The sequence below is a fragment of the Adiantum capillus-veneris genome, chromosome 16 (genome assembly GCF_014529385.1).
Source record: "Adiantum capillus-veneris isolate H3 chromosome 16, ASM1452938v2, whole genome shotgun sequence".
In the NCBI taxonomy this organism is placed as follows: domain Eukaryota; kingdom Viridiplantae; phylum Streptophyta; class Polypodiopsida; order Polypodiales; family Pteridaceae; genus Adiantum; species Adiantum capillus-veneris.
In genome coordinates, this window is record NC_140946.1 from 18,549,619 (window position 1) to 18,573,463 (window position 23,845).

The following is a 23,845-nucleotide window of genomic DNA, read 5'->3' on the forward strand; positions in this document are numbered from 1 at the left end:
AGCAAGAAGAAATAGTTATAGCACGGGCTTCCATCCTGTGGACTAGAGATCACTGGGCTGGGATAGTTGATAAACTAGACAAAAATATGTTTGCCCTTTTCAAGGAAAAAAAAAACAGGAATTGATTCCTTTTTTGAAAGATAGAAATGGAGGGCTGCCTAAATTCCATGTAGAAAACCTGCAAGTGGTTAAGGAATTCTTTGCTGGTATTCTGTCAAAACCTCCTCAGAGAGGGGTTGACCAACCTCAAGCCAGGGCTTTGATAGCTAGAGTAAGGCAGAAAAGTTTGCCCCAAAATATGGCTAAAGTTATGGATCAGCCCCTCACAAAAGGGGAAATCAGAGATTCTATACTCTCTTTGAAGGCTGGTAAGTCCCCTGGTTTGGATGGGATTTCAAATGAATTCTTTGACCACTTCTTAGTCCCACATCTCATGACCATATGGACGGAAGCCCTAAAAGGGAGAGCCCTATCCACCTTTATGAACACGGCTGGTCAAGTTAATCCACAAGAGGGGAGAAAAAGAGGAGCTAGGAAATTAGAGGCCCATTACCTGTCTAACTTCAGTCTATAAGATTTTTGCCCTCGGCCTAGATAGGAGAATAAGCCTTTTCATGCACCAAATCACCTTACTTGAATAGAAGGGATTCATTAAAGGCAGATTCATTGTAGACTCCATCATCACTCTTTGGGAAGCTATAGAGTATGCTCACGAAAGTTGTCAAGACTTTGTCTTTTTCAAAATAAACTTTGATAAGGCCTATGATAGGATCCAATGGGACTTCATCTTTTAGTCACTATATGACATTGGACTTGGCAAAAAAATTATCAAGTATGTGCATGTATTATTTGGAAATGCATATGCAAGAATTGTTGTCAATGGAGATTTAATATGAGCTTTCCCTTCTATCAGGCAATAGTGCCCTATTGCACCTCTATTGTATGCTATATGTTCTGGTGCTCTTGGATGGCTAGTACAAAATGCAGTGAGACAAGGCAGGATTACAGGTATCAAGTTTCCTAATGCCACTATGGATTTGTGCCTGCAGCAATTTGCAGATGAGACAAATGGTATAATGACAAATGATAATCAGACAGTCTCTGTCTTCTGGGAATGCCTGTAATTTTACTATGTTTCCGGTGGTTCAATCATCAACCATTCTTAAATCAGGGTTTAAATGTTCTACAATGTACCCCATCTAATTCTGGATGCATGATGTAGTCCCGTTATGGATGGACAAGTCTTCAGACTACTAGGGATCCCTATGGGTTCCAAAGTCAATCTAAATCAAAGATGGGACTGGGTCCTCTCTATTTTCAGAAAAAGGATATTCAAATGGCAAAACCAGAGCCCCTCTTTGGCTTCAAGGGCCTTTGTTCTTAATCATTTCATTCTGTCTAGTCTCATTTATTTCTTGCCAAGTATCAATTACAGAAGGCTTTTCCTATGGCAAGGGAATTTCTCTTGGGGGGGCAATGAACAGAGCCACAAAATGCCCAAAGTAGCGTGGGCTATTTTCTGCCTGCCCAAGATCAAAGGAGGTCTTTGACTCGTGAACCTTGAACATATTGCAACCAGGATGGCAGCTAAATGGATAATGAGAGCTTCTTGATTATTGGGCCCTTTTGATTAAGAGAGACTGCCATAAATTCAGATTGCAGAGTTACAAGGCTTGGACCAGCATGGACATCAAGGACATTATGACTTCTCCTCTTTGTATCAAACCTGTTGTCTCTCCTGTTGTATGCAGATTCTGGCAATGCTTGGAACTCCATAAAGTCCACCTGGAACCCATCCAGATCCTTTAAATCTAATTATAGTTGTTTTATGTCTAACACACCCTGAGTACGTTATTTTGCAGCCAGTCATAAAGCTCAAGTAGGGAAAAAGGCACACAAATGTTTCAAATTAGGCTTTAAGAGTTGGAGAGATCTGTTTCTATCCAACAGATTGAAATATGAGGAGGAGCTCCATGAAGAGTTTAATCCGTGATGGGACAGAGCTGGAACGATGGAGAGAGTGCTATGGCGCTCATCTCGTTACACATAGAAAAGGAGGGTACGAGGCCACACACACACACACACACACACACACACACACACACACACACACACACACACACACACACACACACACACACACAGATGAAATGAAATGTTATATTAACATCTTCAGAAGGCCAGAATGACCTATGAGACCAGAAAGTTACAATGTGGTGGATCCGAAGAGAGAGAGAGAGAGAGAGAGAGAGAGAGAGAGAGAGAGAGAGAGAGAGAGAGAGAGAGAGAGAGAGAGAGAGAAATGAACATGAAATGAAATGTTATATTAACGTCTTCAAAAGGCCAAAGTGACCTATGAGACCAGAAAGTTACAATGTGGTGGATCTGATACAAAGTCAGAGTCAGAGTAACAAGATGACATGAAATGAAATGGACTGAGGAGCGCGCGCGAGAGAGAGAGAGAGAGAGAGAGAGAGAGAGAGAGAGAGATGAAATGAAATGAAATGTTATATCAACGTCCTCAAAAGGCCAAAATGGCCTATGAGACCAAACCGTTACAAAATTGTGAATCTGATACCATGTTTGGGTACAAAAAGATTAGAACAAAAATACTACTACTACTAGAAATCCATCTTCATCTGCACTGTGGATGTCGAGAGTATGGCTCGAATTCTCTACTGTAGTCTCCATCGATGCTCTGTAGCCTCTCTCCTCAATCGTGGCCGTCTGGATCTCCGTAGCTCTATTGCTCGGTCGATGAGAGTGCCGGTAGTGGTCGGATGAGAGCTGTGCAGTGATGGCTGCTCCTCTGGCTGTTCCATATCTAGTGAAAAGAAATTTGTAGTCTGTCTCTGGGACTGTATCTCTCTAGCTATCCCCAGTAAAGTGTCTCTATATCTGTGTAACTCAAGTAGATATAGCCCAAGACATCTCTGATCCTTATAACTCATGACCCTAGAGAAAGGACCAAAACCCTCTCTGAATAAGCAATGGAAACAGCCCCGAATCTCATAGTACTCTGTGCAATGACATATGTAATGTAGCTCTATCTCTGGATCTAGCTGGCATAATCCTGTTTTCTGGTGGTATCCCTCTGAATCTACCAGTCTCAATCTCGAGCTGATGTGAGGATGTGTGTATCTGACCAATGGCACACTACAAACCATGAGACATATGTGTATCCATGTAGCTGGGTCGAATCACAAACCCATCTTTTGTGAGGTGGAGAAGATGCTCTTTATAGAAAGCAATCTTTGTGCCCAACTCTTGTGGCGGCTCTATCCATTTCCTCCTATATCCTGGTGGATCAGGTCCTGACGAATGAGTCTAGTAATCTCCACCCATGTAAGAGACATCGGGGTGTCTGAAGAGAGTACTGGAAAGGGGGCAGCCTGTCCATGGTGAAGCCATGCATGTGAAACCATGATGTCATCTGTGCATACCAGCATGAAGTGTCCCCCTGAAGAGATAACTGTCTGGAAGACTCAAGGGCTAGTCTAGCATATCTGTCTCTAGTAGTATCCCACAAGCTGTGTGCAAAGGAGACTGATCTGGTAAGCACCTCAATCTCCATAGGAGGGGCAGCTAGCTCTGCTCAAATGATAACGTGGGGTACGGAGGCCTTGGCTCTGATCAGTCGAGAGATCATGGATACAAAGGGCCTCTGCATACGTCTCCAACCATCTGGCCTACAGAAGGTCCCCATAATTTCACAGCATACAACATAGCTAAGGCTACTAAAGTATCAAAGAGCCATAACTTTGTCCGAGGTTCCTCGAATTGAACTTGCAAACACATCCTCTCCAATCCTCCCAAGGCCGTAAGCCCTAGTTAGTGTAGTCTTTGCTACTCTCCCCAAAGAAAACCTCGGCCCAGTGAAGACAACCCCAAGGTAAGTGTATACATTTGTATACTCTAAAATTCCTGACCATATGTGAAAGTTGGTGCTGATCTCCCGATCCACTGTGGTGTGGTGTTAAACACCATAACCTTGGTTTTACCAAGGTTTATAGACAATCCACTATCCTTTGCAAAACTGTGTAATGCATCAAACTGTCGCTGCATACCCTCTAGTGAGTCAGGGATCAACACAATATCATCAGCATATAACAACAATGGGATCCACGTCCCTGCCAGCTGGGCACCTCTATCACCCTCTCTGTCAATGTAAACAGACACCTCATTAATATACATACCGAATAGAGTAGGAGACAATGGGCAACCCTGTTTCACCCCAATGGTGGAGTGAACTAAATCAAATATCCCCTCTGGGGTGCATACATGTCCCATAACTGATCTGCATACAGCGATAATCTCCCAAATCAACACTATGGGCACCCCCATCTCCTGCAGTCTGCGCATCAATCGAGCTCTCGATACCATGTCAAATGCTTTGCGGTAATCCACAAAGCTACAATAAATCCGTCTCCCATGTCACTTGCCCTCCTCAATGATGGCTCTGAGTGTCAGAACATGATCAAGAGTGGACAAACCCCTCCTAAAATCGGCATGGCCCTTTGATCGTACACCGTCACCCTCTGCCCAATTACTCAAGTGCTGCTCAAGAATGGATGCATACAACCGTGCCAATGTGTGCCCACCATAATAGTGCGGTAATTCCCAGGCTTTGTAGGATCACCTGCCTTGAAGATAGGCACAATCGTGGACAACCTTGAGGTCTCAGGTAACCCCTCACACATCGCCCGAGTGAACAACACTACAAGAACCTCTACCAGCATATCTCTAGCATGTATAAAGTGCTCTGCTACTAGACCATCATGATCATATGCCCTACTGGTCCTCATCCTGTCAATGTCTCTCTTTACCATCTCAGTGGGTGGTAAAGAAGGTGCTGGTAGGTGGGCATGGCTCTGTAGGATCTGGAAAGGGTTCTTGTCCAGCAACTGCATATAACAATGTCGCATAGTGGCCCCAGACATCAGGAGAAGTAATCACTGGGGGAGGGGAGTGCTCATGAAAGAATCGCCATGCCTCTCCTGAGTCTCTACTCAAGAACATTCATACAAGTTGCTTCGCTTTTTTCCTTTTCAGTCTTCTTCGCTCGAGTCAGAAAAGCTAGAAGAACTCTCAAAAGAAGAAGAAGAAGAAGAACTGGATAGTCCTTCAAATCATACACACTGCTTTTGCTTTCTTGCCGAGGCAAAAGTAGATCGACGACCCAAATAACCCGGGAAGACAATTCCTTTCTTCTGCTTTTTGTCGTGCTTTTGGCTTTGTTGTTCGCGTCCAAAAGCTGACTTATCGGTGTGTCAACCACCTCTTCTAAATCTTGTTTAGTAAACATCCTCGGAGCAGGAGGTTTCTTGAGTGCCGGTTTGATGGGTGGCTCTGTGGCCTTCTGCCACTGGGTGTGCACTTCTTCGAAGGATTGTTGAGTCTAAAATTTCACAAATTTTGGATCCTTCGCAATGTTGATCATCATCTTTGTTGCATCATCAACCAATTGTCGACGTTCCATCTCTTCTATCTCAGCCTCAGTAGGCCGAGGTGGCCTGTACTCTTCGTGAGAATCTTCTTCGTGATCTCTTCCCGCATCCTCAGATGCAGAAAAAGTCGACTGTTCTCTATTGAAATCCATAAGTGTCGCGAGAAAAGGATCGGATTTTCCGGTAGAAGAGAAATCGGGCTCGCTCTCATACCACTGTAACAAACTTGGACACCACAAGTCAAGATTCTACCGCGACACAGCAGAGATTCACTTCAAAACAGTCACACTTTCACAGTTGAGTTGACACGGCCCGACGTAGTTCCGTGCCTAGAGATATTGGCCACAAGAGAGTGGGTAGGTGCTCACTCTCAGACTCTGCGTCCAAATGCCCTGAGAAGTGAGGTCCTACCCACTTATTTATTGGTTACAAGGGATGCCCAAAAGCAATAACTTAAAAGCTTCTAAAAATAAAGCCTTGGAGCCAAAACGTGCCAGTAATTTGCAGCTAGCGCAAAATTAGGAACATCAATGTAAACAGCGGAAATCCATACGCTCTGCCACGTCAGCAAGTCAGCACAAAAAGCGGGATTTTCCGTACAGTACTGCCACGTCATCCTATCGCCGCGTTTTACGGGCATGTACCTTGCTGCCAACCGGGGTGAGTGTGTCCGAGCATGCCACTTCACCAGTTTATGACAATCGCAATATGGGATTAGTTAATCCGATATCAATGAGGTCTGGTACGGATCTAGATGCGATTGCTAAATACGTTGCCCGGAATCATGGTCCCATATCAGAATGGATTCTATGTAATATTGTCACAAGTTAATGATGTGGCATGACCCCGCGGACAAAAGTGATGACATGGCAGAAAGTGTACCTCAGATGACGTGGCAGTCTGTATTGCAGGGTGCCACATGGCAGCAATACGGATTTCCGCATAACGCGCTGACATGCTATGTGGCAGCTGTAACAGAGTTGGACACTCCAAGTCGAGAATCTACCATGACACCATAAATAATCACTTTAAATAGTTCACAGTCCACGATTGATTTGACACTGGCCCGACGGAGTTCCGTGCCTAGAGATATTGGCCCGAAAGACTGGCCCCCCTTTCGGTATTTCTTTTTGTATTAATATGTGTTCAAATTACAAGAGTTCAAATCTATTGTGAACTGTGAACTATTTTGAAGTGGTTCTTTGGTGCTGTCGTGATTGATTCTTGACTTGGAGTGTCCAAGCCTGTTACAGTGGTATCAGAGCACGGCCGTTTCTCTTCTACGGGAAATCCGATCCCCGTATTTTTTCCTCGGCACCTATGGCTTCACGCAAGGATCAGTTGACTCCCTCTGCATCCAGAGATGCGGATAGGGATGACAACGGAGATTCCGGCGGAGAGTATGGCCCACCTCGGCCTACTCAGGCGGAGCAATGAGAGATCAGGAATCGTCAATTGATCGGTGATGCAACAAAGATGATGCTCAGTTTTGCGAAGGACCCCAATTTGGCAAAATATATGAGAGAGACTTCTTTTCAGGAAGTGCATGTGCAATAGCAAAAAATTACAACACCACCCCCAAAACCAGCTCTCAAGAAACCTTTTGATCACAAGCAATATTCATAGAAGCAATTAGAAGAGGTGGTTGATGCACGGATTGCTCAGCTTTTCGACGCGTAGAAGAAAGCCAAAAAGCACGACAAATAGCAGAAGAAAGGCACTGACTTCCCAACTTATTTGGGTCGTCAATCGACATTTGACAAAGCAAAGAAACAAAAGAAGCTTGTTCGATTTGAAGAAGTATTCTTCTTCTTCTTCTTCTGACAGTTCTTCTAGCTCTTCACATTCGAGCAAAGAAGACAGAAAAGGTAAAAAGCAAAGCAAGAAACAACATTTTGGAAAGGGCAAGAAAAAGGCAAGAAAGTATAAATCTCGCCCAGTGAGTGACAGTTCTACAGAGGACCGGTCTACGGATAGACAAGACTCTGATGACGGAAAATTTTATGCGAACAAGAAGAATTTTTATAAAGCCAACCAGTGTGACTTTCTGGAAGATAAAAGCAAGAAAGTCCGAGAGTTTAAGGAAGGTGGACTGTTGATTAAATTTGACAATTTTTCAGGATACAAAGATGCTTCGAAGGTTTTGTCTTTTATACAGCAATTTGACATCGCCTTCGCGGGAGGATGCTATTCAGAGCACTCCAAGATTCGGAGAGCTGCCTCTTATTTTAAGCGGAATGCTCGTACTTGGTGGTCCACGCTTCTTTTAAACAAGGCTGCGCCAGTTAAATGGATGAAATTTAAGAAGCTTTTTATGAACGCGATATACGAGCTGCTTGGAACCATCTTCGGATGACCAAGAGAGATACAGCGAATGCTTACTCTGAGAGATTCTGGATCTCTTTTCTACCCGCCTCTTCATTCAAGAAGATCTCGTTCAGAGAACAGATTGAGTGGTTCACCTTGGGTCTACCTACAGAGATCCGAGATCACTGCTTAGAATAGAAGTCAGCCTTTATTCAGAAGTTGATGAGTCATGCGAAGCGGGGCTTTGCCATTCACTCTGGCAGTCTAACCTACCGCACCGATGCAGTCATAAAACAACGAGCCGAACAGACTTTTGGGAATGGAAGTAGAAAGAGAAAGAGCAACCCAGAGAAGAAGGATGCACGACCCAAGCTTACTCCTCAAGAGTGAGCTCTTTTCATCAGAGAGGGAAAGAGCTTTGGATGCGGGGAACATGGACATATCTCCGCGAAGTGCCCTAAAAAGGCACTGAAAGAACAAAATGATAAGGACGACGACAGGGCTGCGAGTTCGAGAGCAGCTTAGGAACGTGGAAGAAAAGGCAAGATGAAAACAAGACTGGTTCCAGATTGTGTGGGTACTGATCCCAACACCATGGACGAGAGTACAGAACTTTGTCGAGCTTTGGGCAAAGTGAAAGATCGAGGGCCTTGATCTTCTTTGATGGAGGAGCCAAGGCCAACTTTATTTCATTGGAATTGGCGGCGTGGCTTGAGATCTCTCCCGATCGGATGGGACCACTTGCTGAGGAAAATCTAGCGGCACCCGCCAGGGACGTAGCCATTACACCTGTCATTGGCAAACTTCGGTTGCATTGTCAGGGGTATTTGGGACATGAGGACTTTTTCATAATGCCTTTGAAAGGTTGTGATGTTCTCTTAGGGATTCCCTGGTACCACAAGAACAATGCCGTGGTCAATTATCGGGCGAGGAAAGCGACATTGACTACAGAGAAGGGAAGAACCAATGTACTTGATATTAAACTGAAGGGCGAGTCTGTCTCTATTGTATCCGCTTCGGCCATTTCTAAATTAATAAAATCCAGTCTGTTTGTTTACTCGATCTTTATGAAAGAATTGTGCGATAAGGATAGGACAAATATGTCTAAACTTGATAAAGAACGCCAAGATTTTCTCCACTCTCAAGCCGATTGCTTCTCAGAGGGCCTACCAGGCGAGTTACCACCTGCTCGTCTTGAAGATCATACCATTGATTTGATACTAGGAAGCGCACCACCGAACCGGCCACCTTACCGTGTGAGCCGAGCACAGAATGAAGAGATTATGAACCAAGTGAAAGACCCTCTCTGGGAGATTTATAAAGATAGAGAGAAACTATATATGATTGGCTTGTTGGTAAAAGCGAGAAAGATCCATCGGAGACGTAAGAGCTTGGATTGGCGGCTCTTACGAGACGTACTGTATAGGATTGACGGCTTGGTAAGAGAGAACAAGAACCGCAAGCGAGCCGAGTGAGCTCGTCTGTTTAAACAATCCTCTTCTCCTCCTCCACCTCCTCCTCCTCCTCCTCCTCCTCCTCTCTCTCTCTCTCTCTCTCTCTCTCTCTCTCTCTCTCTCTCTCTCTCTCTCTCTCTCTCTCTCTCTCTCTCTCTCTCTCTCTCTCTCTCTCTCTCTCTCTCTCTCTCTCTCTCTCTCTCTCTCTCACACACACATTGTGAGTAACAAGGTTTTTTTGATGCGTAAAATGGTCGTGCTTCACCCGCCATTGATGCTCGCTTCTTCCCCGACTTCTTTCAAACGCTACGACTGCTTTGGAAAAACATGGTTTTCTAGCACCTTAATACGCTCCTTCCTCGCTCCTGCCACTAAGCTAGTTAGTTTGCATGCTTCCACGGCTCCACCATCAGCCCCGATGCATGTTTTCTTCACCGTCCTGTTGCTACTTCAATAATGGAAGAACAAGGGGCAGCAACTACTCAAAAGATTGCTCTTTGAAACTGCACTGCTCACATCATGTGTGGCAACAAATTCACAGATGGACTATTCTGATGTTGAGCTGGTAATGCATCCTTTTAGGTTTCCCTTGCTACCAATATTGCAGCCCCTAGTTTAATTGCTCCTTGTTCGTTAGATGCTTAGTTTCACAAGGACGTAATATGCCCTTTCACGAGGTAAGTGATATGATTTGATCTTTCCCCGGATAAGTGTTTAGAGCTTTTGAAGGTTGCAACTATCTGGATGTGTACATGTTCTTATTGATGTATTAACAATGTCCATCTACCTCTGTTCATATAGTTTCAACTAGCAGGTTAATCCGGCTTGTGCTGCTCTTGTATATACATGACAACCTGATGAGACATTGTTATTATGGACATGAACTTTCCTAATGTGGCTGTTGCTATTCCACGTTACCATCAACTTGTACCTCGTATGGCTTCTGCAGTAATACACGTAGCATGTTGACACACTATAATCTGTAGATCAGAGAGACAGACAATGAACAAGGCATAATGTATATGTCTTCTTGTACATTCGTCCAAGATACTACACACATTTAAACACACTTTTAATGCATGTGACACACTGTTAATGTACCACTATTATCTTCAAGTCTCACAGTCAATTAGTTAGCCTCGGTGAGTTAATTGATCTAGAGCTTGTAATGACACCTTAGAACCAAGTGAGGGCTCAAGTCCACAATGCTCAACATAGTCAACTTGTGACAGTAGCTTGTCATTAGTTGTCCTCTTGGGTAGGCGGTATCATGAGTTTTCTTGGATGTCATACACGATGGTATCGAAGAACTTCCCAATGTACATATTAGCTTGACGAGTGTAATGTTGCACTATGGTCATACCGAAAAAGCCACCACTCATAAAGAAGTAGTGTGATGCAAATCTTTCACTTACCCTCACATTAGTTAACTCATAGTCTTCCCAAACATCAGCAGGGGTGCTTGCAATCTGTGACCATCCAACATGTGTGTTTGTGCTTCCATTAGGGCTCAAAAATTTTTGTAGTTTAAGAGGATCTTGAACCCTCGATTCGTTTTCCTCTTCCAAATAAACCCGGAATAGCTCGCACATGTAGCCAAAGTCCTTCCGCCATGCACAAACAGGTTTGATTCGGAATAAGTCGGAGACGAAGGGTTGGTTATTATAATTAGTTTTTGCCAGAGGGTCTTCTTAAAATGACAATGACTTTGGAAGTCCTTGAATGATGTGGTTGTTATTGACTGATCTTTGTAGTTGAACATCTCCACCCATCTACTCTTGTAAGAGTCATATAGAGTGCCCCTATCATAGTCATATTCCGTGAGGACGATATGATAGGACACATTACCATTGGTATGGAAGTTTAGGTCGAGAATGCAACGTTTAAGGGCTTGTATCCATGTTGCTTGTGGCAATGGGCACCTCAGCCACAGAGTCCTTAATGAAGGGTTTGAGGACCATAATTTTATATGATCGTGCTGAGGTTCGACAATTAAATATAACATATCCATAGAACCTCTTATGGAAGATAAAGACATAGGTAACCGCTCCATCGTGAACTTATAGCAGATGTCAAGATTTTCTTTGAGAAATGCATTTCTGGAGTAATGTCAGGAGGGGAAACCAATTTTCTTTAATGTAGCCCTCGGAGAAATTGTAGGGACAAAAGATTCTGAAATCTTTTGTGCTAGTAGGTGATGGAACTGCATTCACCATCAAAAAGCAGTAGGAGGTTCTCCTTAGCATTGATGTGATAGGTTGACTTGTCCAAAACTATTGGGAGCATAGGAGGGAGTTCCAAGCCTTACAACAAGACCGTAGCCTCCACACATCACGGATGTTGAGATGAGGAAAGACGAGTGTAGGCAAAAGAATCTTCAAATGCTCGGGTGTTGATGCCATCATGTAGTAGTAGCGAGGCTTGTCAAGAAGAAGAGTCTATTCAAAGCTCCCAAGCTCCAAAACATGACTGTAAGGAATCTGGCCTTTGTAATGCATCTTGAGGAGCACGACCAAGCTATAAAAAACAACTCTCAACCTCTCTAGAGCAGTCATCGGACATCCTCATGACCCAAGCAGAGGAAGAGAAAACCCCACCCAGTCAACACAAAGAGGTAAAGGGACCCCTCAAAGGACCCAGCTAGAGCATCATTTTCCCTAGCAAAACCCTCCAAAATAGCAAGAAATGAAGTGCCCCAACATCAAAGGTCGCACCCTTAATTGCCATGGCCTCACTGATCCCATCAAATCACAGATCATTAAGGACTGGCTTAATAATGGCAATGTTAAGCTTGACTCCTAATGTCTGCAGGAAATCAAAGTTACAAGGTTTCAGCTGAATTCCAACCTTCAAAAGCTAGGAAGTATCTATTCTTGGAACCATACTAACCACCCACATGGTAAAGGTACAGCCATTGCAATTTGAAACAGATACAACCATCTAGTTACTCACGTTAAGAAGTCCACCAATGGGAGCTGGATAGCACTTTCAATATCAAGTCCTTTCAATTACAACATTGTTTCTGTTTATGCTTCTAACTCAATTTTTGAAAAGAAATCCTCCAAAAATGGTTGAAGACATAGGTGACAGGTGGAACAACCTTGGGCTGGTTATCAGTTGCAGGGAAAAGAGCAGCTGGTCAAATCTGATTAATGTTCTCAGTCTACTGGACATTTCAACTAAAACTGGAAATATCTAGACCAACAAAGAAAATGATAACTGCTTCAGAGCTTCCAGGTTGGATAGAATATAAATGATCTATGACCTTCTACAACACCATTGGCAAGTAGGTGCTATAAGGATTCTTCTCTCCTTATGTCTGATCATTACCTTGTGTTCATGGAACTGTACAAAGATGAATGCAAATTCAGAGCAGGATGGCCTCATATTCACAAATCTCTGTTTGTGGTATAAATGTTGTCAAAGATAATTTCGAGAACATTTTTGATAGGGCCTTTACCCTTATCTTCTTCTGCGTTCAATGCTTGGGATATAGTTGCCAAATGTGTCCAAAAGCTTATGTTAGAAAAGAAGAATAAAGTTAGGGACCATCATGCAAAGAGAAGAATGATGATAAGGGCTTAAATAGAGGATTTAGAGTCCTCTGCACTTCCCAATAGTCCTCCTCTCCTCCCCTCTCGGAACTTAAAGAAAAACCAAAGCAAGAAGAAATAGTTGCAGCAAGGGCTTCCATCCTATGGACAGAGATCACTGGGCTGGGATAGTTGATAAACTAGACAAAAATATGTTTGCCCTTTTCAAGGAAAAAAAAGCCAGGACTTTTTTCCTTTTTTTGAAAGATAGAAATGGAGGGCTGCCTAAATTCCATGTAGAAAACCTGCAAGTGGTTAAGGACTTCTTTGCTGGTATTCTGTCAAAACCTCCTCAGAGAGGGGTTGACCAAACTCAAGCCAAGGCTTTGATAGCCAGAGTAAGGCAGAAAAGTTTGCCCCAAAATATGGCTAAAGTTATGGATCAGCCCCTCACAGAAGGGGAAATCAGAGATTCTATACTCTCTTTGAAGGCTGGTAAGTCCCCTGGTTTAGATGGTATTTCAAATGAATGCTTTTACCACTTCTTAGTCCCACATCTCATGACCATATGGATGGAAGCCCTAAAAGGGAGAGCCCTATCCACCTTTATGAACACCGGTGGTCAAGTTAATACACAAGAGGGGAGAAAAAGAGGAGCTAGGAAATTGGAGGCCCATTACCTATCTGAATTCAGTCTATAAGATTTTTTCCCTCGCCCTAGATAGGAGAATAAGCCCTGTCATGCACCAAATCATCTTACTTGAATAGAAGAGATTCATTAAAGGCAGATTCATTGTAGACTCCCATCATCACTCTTTGGGAAGCTATAGAGTATGCTCACGAAAGTTGTCAAGACTTTGTCTTTTTCAAAATAGACTTTGATAAGGCCTATGACAGGATCCAATGGGACTTCATCTTTTAGTCACTATATGACATTGGATTTGGCAAAAAAATTATCAAGTATGTGCATGTATTATTTGGAAATGCATATGCAAGAATTGTTGTCAATGGAGATTTAATACAAGCTGTGCCTTTAACAAATTCTATCAGGAAACAATGCCCTATTGCACCTCTATTGTATGCTATATGTTCTGATGCTCTTGGATGGCTAGTACAAAATGCACTGGGACAAGGCAGGATTACAGGTATCAAGATTCCTAATGCCACTAAGGATTTGTGCGTGCAGCAATTTGCAGATGATACAAATGGTATAATGACAAATGAAAATCAGACAGTCTCTGTCTTCTGGGAATGCCTGGAATTTTACTATGTTTCCAGTGGTTCAGTCATCAACCACTCTCAAATCAGGGTTTAAATGTTCTACAATGTACCCCAGCTAATTCTGGATGCAGGATGTAGTCCCGTTATGGCTGGACAAGTGTTAAGACTACTAGGGATCCCTATGGGTTCCAAAGTCAATCTAAATCAAAGATGGGACTGGGTCCTCTCTAAATTCAGAAAAAGGATATTCAAAAGGCAAAACCAGAGCCAATGGTGGAGGATATTCAAATGGCAAAACCATAGCCAATGGTGGAGTGAACTAAATCAAATATCCCCTCCGGTGTGCGTACATGTCACATCACTCGTCTGCCATGTGACCCGCCGTTCTCAATGATGGATCTGAGTGTCAGAATATGATCAAGAGTGGAGAAACGCCTCCTAGAACCGGTATGGCCCTTTGCTTGTACACCATCACCCTCTTCCCAATTACTCAAGTACTGCTCAAGAATGGATGCATACAACCGTGCCAATGTGTGCCCAACCATAATAGTGTAGTATTTCGCAGGCTCGGTAGGATCACCTTCCTTGAAGATAGGCACAATAGTGGACAACCTCCAAGTCTCAGGTAACCCCTCACACATGGCACGATTGAACAACACTGCAAGAGCCCCTCTACCAACCTCTGCTACTAGACCATCATCATCATATGCCCTGCTGATCCTCATCCTGTCAATGTCTCTCTTTCCCATCTCAATGGTAAAGAAGGTGCTTGTAGGTGGGCATGTCTCTGTAGGATCTGGAAGGGGTTCTTGTCCAGGAACTGTATATAACGATGTCGCATACAGGCCCCACACATCAGGAGAAGTAATCACTGGGGGAGGGGAGTGCTCATGAAAGAATCGCCATGCCTCTGCTGAGTCTCTACTCAAGAACATTTGATACAAGTTGCTTCTCTTTTTCCCTTTTCAATCTTCTTCGCTCGAGTCAAAAGAGCTAGAAGAACTCAAAGAAGAAGAAGAAGAAGAACTGGATAGTTCTTCAAATCATCCACGCTGCTTTTGCTTTCTTGCCGAGGCAAAAGTAGATCGACGACCCAAATAACCCGGGAAGACAATTCCTTTCTTCTGCTTTTTGTCGTGCTTTTGTCTTTGTTGTTCGCGTCCAAAAGCTGAATTAGCCGTGTATCAACCACCTCTTCTAATTCTTGTTCTGTAAACATCCTCGGAGCAGGAGGTTTCTTGAGTGCCGGTTTGATGGGTGGCTCTGTGGCCTTGTGCCACTGGGTGTGCACTTCTTCGAAGGATTGCTAAGTCTAGAAGTTCACAAATTTTGGATCCTTCGCAACGTTGATCATCATCTTTGTTGCATCATCAACCATTTGTCGATGTTCCATCTCTTCTATCTCAGCCTGAGTAGGCCGAGGTGGCCTGTACTCTTCGTGAGAATCTTCTTCGTGATGTCTTCCGACATCCCCAGATGCAAAAGAAGTCGACTGTTCTCTATTGGAATCCATAAGTGTCGCGAGAAAAGGATTGGATTTTCCGGTAGAAGAGAAATCAGGCTTGCTCTGATACCACTATAACAAACTTGGACACCCCAAGTCAAGATTCTACCGTGACACAGCAGAGATTCGCTTCACAACAGTCACACTTTCACAATTGAGTTGACACGGCTCGACGTAGTTCCGTGCCTAGAGATATTGGCCCCAAAGACTTGCACCCATTTCGGTATTTCTTTTTGTATTAATCTATGTTCAAAGTAGAAGAGAGTGGGTAGGTGCTCACTCTCAGACTCTGCGTCCAAATTCTCTGAGAAGTGAGGTCCCGCCCAGTTATTTATTGGTTACAAGGGATGCCCAAAAGCAATAAGTGAAAAGTTTCTAAAAATAAAGCATTGGAGCCAAAAGGTGCCAGTAATTTCAAGCTAGCACAAAATTAGGAATTCCGTACGGTATTGCCACGTCATCCTGCCGCCGCCTTTTACGGACATGTACCCTGCTGCCAACCAGTGTGAGTGTGTCGGAGCATGCCACGTCACAAGTTTGTGACAATCGCAATATGGGATTAGTTAATCCGACATCAATGAGGTCCGGTGCAGATCTAGATGCGATTGCTAAATACGTTGCCAAGAATCATGGTCCCGTATCAGAATGGATTCTATGTAATATTGTCACAAGTTGATGATGTGGCATGACCTCGCGGACAAAAGTGATGACATAGCAGAAAGTGTACCGCAGATGACGTGGCAGTCTGTATGGTAGGGTGCCACGTGGAAGCAGTAGGTCCTCCTCCTCCATCCACTTCGCATCCAATGCAGGATAATTCTTGAACTTAACCAAGAATCGCCTTCGGACTTTACCTTTATTCTTCGTATCTTTATGTGCCAATATCTGTTCAGGAACAAGGATCTCCTCGTTTTCTTCCACTTCGGGTTGCTCATCGGGCTCCCCATCATCACGCACATTACCTTTAAAAGGTTTCAAGAGACTCACATGAAATGCATTGTGAATCCTCCAAGTATCAAGCAATTTCAATCGGAAGGAGACATCATTTATCTTTACGGTGATGTGGAAAGGGCCATAGTATCGCATACTAAGCTTTGGAAAAATCCTCTCCTTTCCCTTTTTCTTTCTTAGGCGTGCCTTCTCAAAACGTAAGAGCACCCAATCATCTTCCTTCAATTTCAAGTCGCTACGATGGTGATCCGCTGCCTTTTTCTGTCATTCTTGAGACTTCTGCAAAGTCTCAAAAAGCCGTATCCAAATGTCACGTATATTCATCCGCTTCAAAGATCTTATCTTTCGTGCTCAGGAAGGGTGGAACCTTTGCAGCACCTTCAACAATCTCAAATGGCGCCTTCCCCGTCGAAGAGTGTATCGTGTTATTGTAGGAAAATTCCACCAAAGGTAAGTATCTTTCCCATTGAGTCTTCTGATCTAAGATATAAAACTTCAATAAATCTAGAATCACTGAATTGGCAATCTCGGATTGCCCGTCAGTCTGCGGGTGGAACGATGACGAGAATTGATACTGCGTGCCAATGTTTTCCCTAATTGCCTTCCAAAACAAACTCATAAATATGTGGTCTCTGTCGGAGACAATCGTCTAAGGCATGCCATGTAATCTGAAGATCTGGGCCACAAACAGTCTCGCTAAGTGATCCGGCATGACTATTTTCTTCACTGGAATGAAATGAGCTTGCTTGCTGAATTTGTCAATAACAATCCAGATACCATCGTGACCGCTTTGTGTTCTCTGGAGATCAAAAAATGAAATCCATAGCAATACTTTCCCAGGGGCGGGTGGGTATGGGTAAAGGCTGTAACAATCCCTGTGTCTTATGCCTGTCAAACTTGACCTTCTGGCATACTAAGCAACTGCGCATAAACTCTTCCACATTCTTTTTCAGTCTCGGCCAAAAGAAGTATCTCTCTACCCCTTTCATGGTGGTAGCAATGCCGCGATGACCCGTAAAAGGTGGACAGTGGCATTCAGTCATAACCTTTTCCTTCAACGGCTATGTAATGCACAACATGGTTTTTCTCATCAAGTAGCCTTCTCGAATGGAGTATCCTTCTACTGTCTCCCCATTCCGTATCCGTGTGAAAATATCTACAAAATCTGTATCTGTGGCATACTGATCGACCATATCCTCGAAGCTCCCATGATGTATCGCGGAAATAGCCAGAACCAACGGCTTCTGAGACAAAGTATCTGCCACCACATTCTTCTGTCCCTGCACGTGGACAATCTGGAAGTGAAATTGTGACAAGATGTTCTCCCACCACATCTGCTTTTCCGAAATCTGTTTCTGTGACAAGAAGTAGCGCAAACTCTAATGGTCTGTAAAGACAGTAAAATCCGCTCCGAGTAGGTAATGCAGCCACTGAGTAAGAGCATGGATAACCGCCAAAATCTCTTTCTCATATATCTGTGCTGTCATCTCCACCCTAGAGAACAATCGTCTCTCGTAGGCTATGACATGGACTTCTTGCACTAAGATCGCACCGAGACTACGACCACAAGCATCATAAAATACTTCAAATGACTTCTACAAGTCCAGCAAAGTCAAAACTAGTCCTGTAGTCAATTTCTCTTTCAATGTCAGAAAGGCAGTCACCTCTGTGGATCCTCACGAGAAAGGGACTCCTTTCTGTGTCAAGATATGCAAAGGGGAAGAAACCTCTGCAAACTTTCGAAAGAACCGCCTGTAGTATGAACACAATCCCAAGAAGCTTCTAACTTCATGGATATTCTTCAAATCGGGCCAATCACAGATAGTCTCTACCTTGGTTGGATCCATTTGCACTCCTGCTGCTGCTGAGACAATGTGTCCCAAAAAGTGTATCTCTGGTAGGAAAAATTCACTTTTCTTTGCATTAATCACTAACTTGTGATCTCATAATGCCTGAAAGACCTGAAGCAGATGATCTGTGTGTTCTACCTCATTCTTGGAGAAAACAATCGTGTCGTCAAAGAAAGTGCCAACAAATAGCCTCTCCATCATCCGGTTAAATGTCGCAGGAGCATTGGTTAAGCCAAAAGGCATCACCAAAAACTCAAATAACCCAAAAGTAGTCCGAAAGGCTGTCTTGTAGACGTCTCCCGGCGCAATTCGATTTGATGATATCCACTCTTCAAGTCAATCCTTCTAAAGCACGAGGATCCCTATATCTGTCGAGTATATCATCGATCCTAGAAATTGGAAATCTGTTCTTGATGGTGATTTTGTTGAGAGCTCTATAATCGATGCACATTCTCCAACATCTGTCTATCTTCAAAACCAACAACATTGGAGAGCAATACGGTCAAGTACTAGGCTGGACAAGACCTTTTTCGAAGAGGTCTTTCACTTGGTTCATAATCTCTTCATTTTGTTCTCGGCTCACACGGTAAGGTGGCCAGTTCGGTGGTGTACTTCTAGGTATCAGATCAATGGTATGATCTTCAGGACGAGCAGGTGGTAACTCTCCTGGAAAGCCTTCTGAGAAGCAATCGGCGTGAGAGGATAGAAAATCTTGGCGTTCTTTATCAAGCTTAGACATATTTGTCCTATCCTTATCGCACAATTCTTTCATAAAGATCGAGTAAACAAACAGACTGGATTTCATTAATTTAGAAATGGCTGAAGCTGATACAATAGACACAGACTCTCCCTTCAGTTTAATATCTAGTACAATGGTTCTGCCCTTCTCTATAGTCAATGTCACTTTCCTCGCCCGATAATCGACCACGGCGTTGTTCCTTGGGTACCACGGAATCCCTAAGAGAACTTTCACAACCTTCCAAAGGCATTATGAAGTCCTCATGCCCCAAATACCCGTGACCATGCAACCAAAGTTTGCCAATGACAGGTGTAATGGCCACGTCCTTGCCTGGTGCCGCTAGAACTGCCTCTGCAAGTGGTCCCATCCGATCGGGAGTGATCTCGAGCCGCGCCACCAATTTCGGTGAAATGAAGTTGGCCTTGGATCCTCCATCAAGGAAGATCTGGGCCTCTTGATCTTTCACTTTGCCACAAGCTCGGCAAAGTTCTGTACTTTCATCCATGGTGTCGGGATCGGTACCCACACAATCTGGAATGAGTCCTGTTTTCATCTTGCCTTTTCTTACACGTTCCTCAGCTGCTCTCGAACTCTCAGGCCTTTCGTCGTCCTTGTCATTTCATTCTTTCTGTGCCTTTTTAGGGCACTTCACGGAGATATGTCCAAGTTCCCCGCATCCAAAGCACTTCCCCTCCCTGATGAAGCAAGCTCTCTCCTGAGGAGTAAGCTTGGGTCGTGCATCCTTTTTCTCTGGGTTGCTCTTTCTCTTTCTACTTTCATTCCCAAAAGTCTGTTCGGCTTGTTGTGTCATGACCTCATCTGTGGGGTAGGTCAGACTGCTAGAGTGAATGGCAAAGCCCCACTTCGCATGACTCATCAACTCCTGAATAGAAGTTGATTTTTGTTCCAAGCAATGATCTCGGATCTCTGTAGGTAGACCCAAGGTGAACCGCTCAATCTGTTCTCTAAACGAGATCTTCTTGAATGAAGAGGCGGGTAGAAAAGAGCTCCAGAATCTTTCACAGTAAGTATTTACTGTATCTCTGTTGGTCATCCGAAGATGGTTCCAAGTAGCTTGTATATCTCGTTCATACGCTTGCATCAACCAAGAAGAAATAAAAAGCCTCTTGAATTTCAGCCATGTAACTGAAACAGTCTTGCTTAATAGAAGCGTGGACCACCAAGTGCAAGCATTTTCCTTAAAGTAAGAGGCAGCTCTCCGAATCTTGGAGTGCTCTAAATAGCATCCTCACGCGAAAGCGATGTCAAACTGCTGTATAAAAGACAAAGCCTTCGAAGCATCGGAGTATCCTGAAAAGGTATCAAACTTGAGCGCGTGGCCACCTTCCTTAAACTCTCGGACTTTCTTGCTTTTATCTTCGAGAAAGTCATATTGGTTGGCTTTGTAAAAATTCTTCTTGTTTGCATAAAAGTTGCCGTTATCGGAGTCTGAACTTTCTGTAGACGAGTCCTCTGTAGAACTGTCACTCACTATGCGAGATTTAGACTTCTTTGCCTTTTTCTTGCCCTTTCCGAAGCGTCGTTTCTTGCTTCGCTTTTTTCTTTTTCTATCTTCTTCGCTCGAGTCTGAAGAGCTAGAAGAACTGTCAGAAGAAGAAGAACTGGGTACTCCTTCAAATCTGACACGCTTCTTTTGTTTCTTTGGCTTGTCAAATGTCGACTAACGACCCAAATATCCCGGGAAGTCAGTGCCTTTCTTCTGCTTTTTGCCGTGCTTTTTGTCTTTGTTGTGCACGTCAAAAAGCTGAGCAATCCATGCATCAACCACGTTTTCCAATTCCTTCTCCGTATATTTCTTGGGAACAGGAGGTTTCTTGAGAGCGGGTTTCGGGAGTGGTGTTGTGGTTCTCTGCCACTCCGTATGCACTTCCTCCAAAGAGGTCTGGCTCATATATTTTGCCATCTTCAGTGTTGTGCGCGCGTAGTGCATGTACGGAGTGTGTGCAAGAGAGGGGGAGAAGAGAATGGGGAAGGGGGTGAAGCACAGTACACAGCAGGGAGTTTGGGTTAGTGGAGAGGAAAGTGAGAGAGTGGTCAACTCTCTCCCTTTCTCTCCCTATATTCATTTAGGTGAAAGTATAAACAAGGGCGGTTTCCCACAGCCACCTGGCCTACACCCCAACAACCTCCCACTTGAAGGTCACGGTGGCCAATAGTGGCATTAGTATAGTTAGTCTATACAAAGTTGATGAAGCATTGCCGAGGCTTCATCCTACACCCATAAGTTCTATACAATGTGTAAATCGCTCCGAGGCTAGGCTCTTTGTGAGAGCATCTGCGGGGTTGTGGTCAATGTGAACCTTGACAAGCTCGATACGCTTGCCAACCAATGCATCTCGTATAACATGGTATCTGACCTCTATGTGTTTCGACTTTGGGTGAAACACCGGATTCTTTGCCAAAGCAATGGCACTCTCACTATCACAATGTAGTACTGGAACCTCGTGAATGCCGAAATCTCCCACTAGACGAGCCAACCATATGGCTTCCTTGCTAGCGTCAGACGCAGCAACATATTCTGCCTCAGTGGTAGATGAAGACGTGCAATCCTGGAGACACGATTCTCCAAGAGATAGCTGCTCCAGCAAACATGAACACATAGCCAGATGTGGATCTTATACGATCCACACAACCCGCATAATCCGCATCCGTGTAACCTACAATAGATGCATCACTGTTTTTGAAGCGTTAACACTTGCTAGCTGTACCTTTCAAATATCTGAGAATTTTCTTCACTGCTTCCCAATGCTTCTTGCCAGGGTTTTCCATGTACCTATTAACCACTCCCACTACATGTGCAATGTCTGGTCTTGTGGCTACCATAGCGTACATCAAACTGCCAACTGCTGAAGAATATGGTACTTTCGCCATTTCCTCTTTCTCAGCCACTGTCTTGGGAGAGTCTTCCTTGCTAAGTTTGGAGTATGCTTGCATTGGGGTACTGAATGACTTCCCCCCCTGCATACTAAAACGTTGCAAGACTTTGTGAATGTACTTTCTTGAGATAATTCAAGAATTCCACGTTGTCTGTCTCTCTTGATGTGCATACCAAGAAAGTGATTGGCATCTCCCAAATCTTTCATGGAAAACTGAGTGCTTAGCATCTTTTTCAATTGATTGATCTCATCAATTGATTTGCCTGCGATAAGCATATCATCTACATACAAGATCAAGATGATTAAAGAACCATCGTTCAATATTTTTGTGTATAAGCAGTGATCCTCTTTACTTCTTATGTAACCCTGAGACTGCATGAATTTGTCGAATTTTTTATACCATTGCCTTGAACCTTGCTTGAGGCCATAGAGTGCCTTTTTAAGTCTACAAACCAATTTTGTCCTCGTTGGTTTTTGGGTTTCACATACGAATCCCTCTGGTTGTTTCATGTAGACATCTTCATCTAGATCCCCGTGAAGAAATGTTGTGTTCACATCCATTTGGACAAGTTCCATGTCCTAGATAGCAACCAAGCCAAGCACGGTGCGAAGTGTAGTCATCTTGACTATTGGAGAGAAAATCTCATCAAAATCCACACCTTTTTGCTGCTTGAAACCCTTGGCAACTAGACGAGCCTTGTATCTAGGCTTGGGATCTTCCGGTGTATACTTCTTTTTGTATACCCACTTGCAAGGTAAAGGATTTTTGCCTTTTGGTAATTCAACCAAATCCCATGTCTCATTTGCCACAATCGAATTGTATTCTGATTGCATAGCCTGCTCCCACTTAACGCTATCATCCATTTGTATAGCTTCTTTGTAGCAGGTTGGCTCTCCGCTGTCACTGACCAAAAGGTGGTGTATACCCGGCTCAAACCGCTCGGGCGCACGTGATACTCTCTCAGAGCGTCTCAGTGCCTGACTACTGGACTCTGCTCTCTCCAGAGCAATAGTAGTATCTTGCACTTGAGGAGTAGGTGCAACACTACTGAACTGAGTTGGTTCTGAGGCTACATCCTCAAAACGAACACGTCTATACTCAACATCTTTGATCGGCTTCTTGTGCATTTTTGATTCATTGAAAATCACATGTGAGCTACGAATGATTTTGTTTGATTCTGGGTGCCAGAGACGATATCCCATCTCTCTGTTTGCACCATAGCCAATAAAAATGCATTTGTGTGATCTGGGATCTAACTTTCGACGAAGTTCCTTGGGCACATGTGCATATGCCTCACATCCAAATACACGTAAATGCTCATAGCTTGGCCTTTTGCCAGTCCATAATTCCTCTGGAATTTTGAAATTCAAAGGAGAACTAGGTGACCTGTTGATGATGTGCACTGTTGTCAGAACAGCTTCCCCCCAAAACTCTGGAGTAAGCTTCGCCATAGACATCATAGAGACAACTCGCTCTTGAATCGTACGATTCATTCTTTCAGCTATCCCATTTTGTACAGGTGTGTATGGAGCAGTAAACTGCCGCCGAATGCCTCTTCTATTGCAAAAATCCTTGAACTCTATGGAGACATATTCTCCACCATTGTCCGTGCGAAAATCTTTGAGCTTTTTTCCTGATTGGTTCTCAACCATGGCGAGGAATTTTTGGAATGTCGAAAAGACTTCTTCCTTACGCTTAAGGAGATACACCCACACCTTTCTGGTAGAATCATCTATGAACGTGAGAAAGTAGTTCGCTCCCCCTAGAGTTTTATGTGGCATTGGACCACACAAATCACTGTGCACCAAGTCTAGAGGTTCGCCTAGTTTCTTATTCAATGGTGAAGATGTCAATCTAGTCTGTTTGCCATATAGACAATGCTCACACAATGGAAAGTCCGTGTAATTTAACACAGGTAAGTAGCCAAAACGCTGAAGTGTT

At 43.8% G+C, this 23,845-nt stretch overlaps 1 pseudogene; it reads right to left on the reverse strand.

Annotated features, from left to right (window-relative positions):
• Positions 1-1,587: 1,587 nt before the first annotated feature.
• Positions 1,588-11,261, reverse strand: LOC147438647 (uncharacterized; annotated as a pseudogene).
• Between the last annotated feature and the right edge of the window lie 12,584 nt (positions 11,262-23,845).